Below are 8,456 nucleotides of genomic sequence, written 5' to 3'. Positions count from 1 at the left end.
AAAAAAAAAAAAAAAAGTTCACATAGCAAATTGTGACTGGATCACTTATTCTAACGAATGCTTGTCTTTATTTTGTCTCCCATCATTCCTTTTAGCTATAATACAACAGAAGCAAATATTTGCAACTGAAAAAAATATTCAAAGACAGGAATAATGTAAACACAGTTTGTGACCACAATCATTCAATGTTTCATCAGGATGCTTTCTAATACAGAAGAGTTTAAAGGGATAGTCAAAGCTATTCCCCCAAAGATGCTTTGCAGAAATTGATGAAACTAGAGAAACAAAAGTGGCGGGACATTCAATGTGACTTTAGATGTCACTGTGTCTTGTGGGAAAAAATAATTTACCTTTCAGAAGATCACAAAAAAATACTGGAAGCCCAGACTCTGGAACTTTCTAAATTTAGATGTCAATACACCTAGTAATGAGTATAATGATAAAAAGGGATCTGTGCTTTATTTGTGTAATAAAATATCAAAGCAGTATTTAATGCTCCAAGGAAAACAAGTTATGCTTGAAATACAGTTGACAATATCAAAATCAAAATATGCTTCCTGGCCAGGTATGGTGGCTCACGCCTGTAATATCACCACTTTGGGAGGCCGAGGCAGGCAGATCACCAGCGGTCAGGAGGTCGAGACCAGCCTGACAAACACTGAGGAACCCGGTCTCTACTGAAAATACAAAAATTAGCCAGGTGTGGTGGTGCATGTCTGTAATCCCAGCTGCTCAGAAGGCTGACGCAACAGAATTGCTTGAACCCGGGAGATGGAGGTTGTGATGGGCCAAGACCACAACATTCCTCACCCCTAGCATATATGTAAAAATGAAGATTCACTGGGTCAGACTAAATTGTGATTTCAGTGTAAGGCTGATCGAGGAAGCAAAAGAATGCAACCTTTTTTCTCTTATCTACTTCTGACCTGGAAGCACCACCACTTCCTGCTTCTAGTTATTCCACCTTACTGGACCAAATGACTGTACATCTTACATACATTGATTGGTGTCTCACGTCTCCCTAAAATGTATAAAAGTAAGCTCTACCCTGACCACTTTGGGCACACGTTGTCAGGACCTGCTGACGTTGTATCATGGGCATGTCCTTAACCTTCGCAATATAAGCTTTCTAAATTGACTGAGACCTGTCTCAGATATTTTGGGATCACAATCCACAATCACCATGGTGTAAAAGGTGGCTACAGCATTCAGTACAGAGACCTGCTATACAAGTTTGTAGCCTGGGAGCAATAGGCTATGTACCATATAACTTAAGTGTGGAGTGGGCTACATCATCTAGTTTTTATAACAACACTCTATGGGGTTCGCACAATGATGAAATAACTAAGGACAAATTTCTCAGAAAGTATCCACATGGTTAGGAGATGCTTGAGTGTATTTTAAATGGTTAAAGCCTAGGAGGAAAAAAAAGAAAATCAATTCCTGTTATGGTTTAATAACAAAGCTTAATAAAGTTAACATATTTCATCTAGAATCCCAATGATTAAAAAGACATTATGCACCATCACAAATAGGTTGCCAATTGAACCAACTTTCTGAATAACAACAAAAATGTGAATTTACTTCTATTAATGCGAGGAAAGTAAAATGAAAATGAATTATGGTTTTGACATGTTAAAGCACAAAAGGGGGAGGCCATCAGCCTGCGGTCTTCCCTAAGCAAATGGAAACTGAACTTGGAGGCATTTAAACTGACAAAAAAATTAACCAGCCAGCCACAGTCAATGACAAAAAACCCAGCCGCCAGCTGCCTGTATGACTAGAGACACTGAGAAAACTACCCCTACAACCGGCGGTCGGCTACCTGGAGCCAACTAGAAACCTCACTTAGCTGCCACCACTAAGAGCTCAAAGCTCCAAGCCCTGTTTTCCTTTCTGGTGCTTCAGACGTGATTCATGAATCACTCCTTTGCTCAAACTGTTTAAATTTATTTTGCCTAAAATTCTCCTAACCCCTAACCCTAAACCCTAACACTAACCGTAAGTTAGTTTCTACGTTTGCACTGATATGTCAGCGTTGAGTGCCGTGCTGGCAGGGCCGCGTGGGTAGTGCGGATTTTATATTAACATTTTGGTACTGAGGCCTTGCATTAACAGCACAGGCGTTTTTTACCTGAGCACTGTGGGTGCTGAATTCGTATTTCGGAATCCACATCTGCCTTAGGAACGCTCTATCTCCACTCACACGCTGCGGTGTGGATCTCTCGCTGTGGCCACCTGGCCTTCAGTGGGGAGAACCTAGGCGCGCAGTATTCAGAGGGGCTTTTGGTGTCCAGTTTTCGACACCGAGACAGTCAGGGATGCAAACAGGAGATTTCGCTCACCGTGGACGCAGCCGGAGTTGACCCAGAGCGAGGCGGTGCCCCAAGGTCTGTGCTGACAACACTGCTCCACCTTCTCGGGTCTATGCTGAGAACGCAGCTCTGCCCTTGAGATGCACCCCCCACCCCGCCCTGGGGTCCGAGCTAAGGAGGACCCAGCTCCACTGTTACAGCACCCTCCCAGGTCTGTACTGAGAAGAACGGAACTCCGCAGACCGCTGTGACGCCACGCAGGCCGGCGCTGTGATGCCCCGCATGCGGCGCCGCCCTGCAGCGGCGAACCCACTCATGCCCCGCCGCTATGACTCCACGCGCACAGCCCCGCTGTGACGCCACGCACGCCGCGTCAGCGTGCCGCTGTGACCCCACGCACGCCCCGCTGCTGTGACGCCACGCACGCTGGAGGCAGAGCTACAGAAATCTCAAAAGGTGAGTTCGGGCGCCCCCTGCTGGCGGCCAGGTACTGCAGGACCCTCTTGTTCACAGTGCTGTGCCCGTGCCCCTTGCAGCACACCTCCTGCTGGCAACCAGGGCAATGCAGAGTGCTCTTGCTCAAGGTGTGGTAGTGGCACGCCCCCTGCTGGCCGCTGGGGGCACTGCAAGGCCCTCTTGCTCAGTGTCCTGGCAGCACATCCCATGCTGGCAATGAGAATACTGCAGGGTCCTCTTGCTCAAGTGTGGTTCCCTGTACCCACTGCTGGCATCTAGGGACACTGCAGGGCCCTGTTGCTCACAGTGCAGTGGCAGCACACCCCCTGCTGGCAGCTGGGGACACTGTAGGGCCCTTTTGCTCACAGTGTAGTGGGGGCATGACCCTGCTGGCAGCTGGGGGCACTGTAGGGCCCTGTTGCTCACAGTGCAGTGGCAGCACACCCCCTGCTGGCAGGTGGAGACACTACAGGGCCCTCTTGCTCACAGTGTATTGACGGCACGCCCCCTGCTGGCAGCTACGGACACTGCAGGGCCTCTTGCTCCCAATGTAACAGTGGCGCCCCCTAAAGGCCTTCTTTTGCACCACTTAACGTCATAGTGCCAGTTATTCAGCACTCACAGTTCCAGAAATTCAAACTGAAATGGAGCTGTTACTGGTGAGGGCTGATGTCCCAGTTCCTGCCTAACTTGGAAGAAAGATTTTCACCAAGAGGCAGTACAAAGATGGCAGATAACTTCATTGAAAATAAATACAGTGTAAAGAGCTTATTGTAGGAAAAATAGGCCCCAGGGGAGGAGTGGGCTGATCATGCAGGAAAGCAGCCCAAGAGTCCTGTGCAGGGAATTGTATTTTGGACTTCTTAACATTCCTGCCTCTGTCTCAAGTCTCCACCTGTTTTCTTTATCTGGTTTTTCTGTTCCTGCAGTAGGTCCCTGACTTGCCCCTCTTAGGCTCATGAGACTTACTGTTAGCTAAGGCACATGTGCAGTGATCAATCTGAATCCACTGTTGGGGCTGGCTCCTTCCTACCTCCCAGGAATGTCTTACTGTGGTCACATCTGTACCTCCTGTGCCTGCCTATCTCTTTTGAATGTCCTTCTCTGCCCTAGTCTATACTTATGGTGCCAGGTTTCTCTTAAGAATATTCCCTTTGTCCTTCTTATCAGCATGTAGCTAGCAATATTCTGACATTTTCACTGCAGAGTGAATGATGATTGCGTAATCTTAAAAGGAGTTCTAGGGTGTTTCTTTCAGCATAGGTACCTCTTCTGCCTCCTACCCACAACTTACAAGTGCCCATCCATCTAGCATTAGAGATGCTAATAATGTGTACATTTTTGGTGGTCCCTCCAGGTGAGCCTTCCCAGACTTTCCCTTTCCCAGGAGCTCCCCATCATGTTCATGTCTAGCTATCTACCTACTATAACAGAGCCCACTATCCTGTGTCTTTCCCAGAAGTAGTGAAGGAACAATTAATTGGAAACCATAGGAAATGAAATGAATGTAGATGAAAAATTTAAAACTTTTATAAATAATCACTCAAAATCATTTTTACACTAAAAAAGCATAACTATACAATTTCTAGAAGAGAACATAGAAGAAAAGCTATGTGCCCTTGGATTTGGTAATGAATTTTAACAAACACCACAAAATGTCAACACAGAAGAATAATGTGGGGTTTTTTTAATATTAAAAGTTTATACTCTGGAAAAGACTTTGTTAAGAGAATTAAAAAACAAGCCACATAGTGAAAGAAAATATTTGCAAAATACAGATCTGAGAAAGAATTTGTATTCAAAATATACAAAAAATCTTAAAACTAAACATAAGTAAAACAGCCCAATTAAAAATGCACACAAATCTGAAAAGCCACCTCACCAAAGAAGATCTACACATGAAAAGTCAACATACAAGAAGATGCTCAACATAGTAGAGAACTGAAAACCACAATGAGATAGCACAGCTGGTCTATATTTGTTAGAACTGCTAAGCTCTAAAAAAAAATGACAAATTGCTGTAGGAAAGACAAGAACTCTTTTCATTGCTGGTGGAAAACAGTGTATAAGACCAGAATATGCCACCCCAAAATATGTCCCTTTGGCATAAGAAATATTCCAAGCTGATTATTTTGAAAAAATACTAACCAAAGAAGCTCTGAAAACAGAGTAGACATTACCCTTGTGTAAGGGGAATTTACATCTATAAAGGAAATCCCCATTTAAAAGATCTCTCTCCATCCTCCCCCCAGCCAAGAAGAAAAGGATAACTAAATAACCTTAGGAGTCTTACCAATGGAGAACGCATGGACTTAAGTCTGCATCACAAACCTTACCCTTCTCTACTGTGCTTTTGCTGGTTACCTCCCCGCTACTGCGCCTCAAATCATCTTCCTTTAAGTTGAAGAGACTATTTACATTTGAATTGAAAGCATCCTGTTGGAGATTTACTCATTTTTCCCTGAGTATCTCCCAGGTATCCATAAGATGTAAATGTTTTTAAACTTTTGTATGTTTTTTCACTTTAATCTGTCATTTGTTACAGAGGGTCCCATCTAAGAATTCAAAAAAAGTAGAGAGAAATGTATTTTTCCTCCCCTATTACACCTTGGGCAGTTTCTTCCAAAACTAAACAAGTCTCACCTTACAATCCAAAAATCACATTGCTAAGTAGTTTGATAACTACTTTGATGTTATTTCCAAACAAAAGCTATCATGCAATTATGTAAAGAAGCCCTATACATAATGACCAAAGGAAAAAAAGGAATCGGAAAGTCTTACAATAGATGGCTGTGTGGGAACTCACTCAGACATCAAGAGTTGTTATAAAGACTATTTAAATGAAAACATTTGAGACATTGAATATAAAAGAAGAACCTTACCAGAACTTACTGTATCCAATTAAAGCAGAGCGCCCAGAAAATACAGCTGCCATTAACCCCATCCAAGGAGTTTCTTACAAATTCAGCTGCCATGAAGACAGACTGCTCATTCCCATTAGCATGGATACATAGAAATTAAATCCTAAACTCCCAACTGACTGAACAGACCCACTCTTGGCTGAGGGGACCCCAGAGTAATTTTAAAAACTGAGTTATCGACTTGGCCAGGATGGGATGACAGGGGTCAGATACACCTCGTTATACCCCCTCCTTTGCTAACCATGATAAGGCTTTCTTCCCTAAGGATTTAAGAGAAACCAGCCCTTTCAAAAGACTACACCACTGGTATCAACCAACTGCCTGAAGCTGCCTCTCCTTTCTTCCTTGATAAGAGACCACCCATGACAGAGAGGTTCTGGCCAGCATACAGAAGATACACAGAGCAAGTTTTCATGTCCTCTGCTTCACCTTTTAATGTCAGAGGGCTGAAAACTCCACCCTGGGATCATGCTAACACTGCCATTTTTTGTACATGGGACTTGCGAAGGAGTAAGAAACTCAATTGCGCCTGCATGCATTTCTCCTTTCATAAGTATTCATGACTCCTCCTAGAGTTTATTAAATATGGCTATTTGGCCATGCCACTCAGCATAAATTACTGTTTCCTTTACCTCTCCCTTGAAGTGTCTGTTTCTGCTTCTGGTTGGAGGCTATGTTTCCCAGCCTGTCAGAAGGACTACCCTGCAGACTGCAACCCTTTATAGGAAATAAATCTCTCACTGGGTGTGGTGGCTTATGCCTGTAATCCTAGCAATTTGGGAGGCTGAGGCAGGTGGATCACCTGAGTTCGAAAGTTCAAGACCAGCGTGGCCAACATGGTGAAATCCTGTCTCTACTAAAAATACAAAAAATTAGCCAAGTGTGGTGCTGGGTGTCTGTAATCCCAACTAATTGGGAGGCTGAGGCAGGAGAATCACTTTAACCCGGGAGGTGGAGGTTTCAGGAAGCCAAGATCATGCCATTGCACTCCAGCCTTGGCAACAAGAGTGAAACACCATCTCAAAAAAATATATAAATAAACATAAAAATAAAAAAATCTCTCCTTTCCAAATTTATCAGCCTCATCAGTCTTCGTTGACAGCATTAAAAGTTCCAAAAAACCTTTCGTACTCTCCCACAGAAGCCCTAGAAATTGTCAATTTATTAATTATTTTGGATGCCTGAGAACTTGTATTCAAATGAGTAGAAATGCTGAAATTGTGCTTTACCAGCTATGTGAGTATCTCTTAATCCTATCAAGCAGATGTCTAAAATTAACTATCAGAATATTTATGCCTGATTCATGGCTAAAATTTCAGGATAAAAGCTATGAAATCTCTATTTCTATTTGTATGCCTACTAATATATGTTATGTATATGTGATATTTTCTGAACTCTGGATAGCACTGCAAAATTCACTTATAAAATCCTCTGAAAGTGTTCGAGTCTAACTTGGCTTCCTCTATTTTGGCCTGTTAATAAACATGTTTTTGTCTACCACACTGAGAAATTGTACTATGAGGAAACACATCCCTCTAGATGTTGGGAGATGGCATACTCGTATATTTTCTAATCTACTATAGAATGCTAATATCTGACAATTTAAAATTGTCTACTTCCTAGTTTTCTCTGGAAAATAAAGATTACTAAGTATTAAAATTATAATCTATATATATAAATAAAAATACTAGAAATAATAGAATAACTAGAAACAACTCTATGCAAAGTGTGCCAGAAAAGTAGGACATGTTTTGCAAGTAAAGTTGGATGTATTTTTTAGAAGACAAACCATACAAAATATACAAATAAAGAGAGATACCTAACCTTCTCTGGGTTATATAAGTATGGGCAAAATGTAGTGTTTTCATAAATTATATAAAATTCCTGGAAATTTGTCAATGTCCTCCTTATCCATGGTATGTGCTGGTATAGTGTTATGTCATAATTTCAATTATTATTTTAAATGTTGTATGCCACAGAAAAAATTGAATATCCTTGTCAGTTGTAGTATAATGAACTCTCATCAGATCTTTCATCACAGCCATTTCATACTCTTTGTCATTTAGATAATATTTCCCCCTGATGCTTTCCTGAAAGCTCCCACAATAAAAATGTTTGGTCAAAATGTTTGTCTCCAACACAGGACTCCCTTTGAGACTCATGGGAGGAAGAACTTTCCCTTACAGGTAAGGGAGAGACATGTGAAACACCTGCCCATCCTAAACACCAAACCAGGAATCCTAACCTGTAAAAAGTTACGTTAGGGTTTAGGGTTAGGGCTAAGGATTAAGGTTCAGGGTTAGGGCTAGGGTTACGTTAGGGTTCAGAGTTAGGGATTACAGTTATGGTTGGGTTAGGGTTAGGGTTTAGGGGTTGGGGTTAGGGTTAGGGATTGGGCATTAGGGTTTCACTTGGGGTTGGGGTTAGGGTTAGTGTAGGGGGGTGAGGGTAGGGTTAGGGTTAGGATTAGGGTTTAGGGTTAAGGGTTAAGGTTAGGGTTAAGGTTTAGGGTTAAGGGTTTAGGTTTAAGGGTTTAGGGTTAGAGCTTAGGGCTTAGGGATAGGGTTAGGGTGAGGGTGACGGTCAGGATCAGGGGTTAGGGTTAGTGGTTATGGTTAGAGGGTTAGGTTTAGGGGGTTAGGGTTACAGGTTTAGGGTTAGAGTTTGGGTTAGGGTTGGATTTCGGTGGTTTAGGGTTAGGGTCAGGGCTAGTGGTAGAGTTAGGGCTAGGGTTAGGGGTTATGATTTGGTGCTATAGGATATG

Source organism: Cebus imitator, unplaced genomic scaffold (assembly GCF_001604975.1).
Source record: "Cebus imitator isolate Cc_AM_T3 unplaced genomic scaffold, Cebus_imitator-1.0 Scaffold324, whole genome shotgun sequence".
Classification (NCBI taxonomy): Eukaryota; Metazoa; Chordata; class Mammalia; order Primates; family Cebidae; genus Cebus; species Cebus imitator.
Note: the sequence above shows the minus strand (reverse complement) of the source record.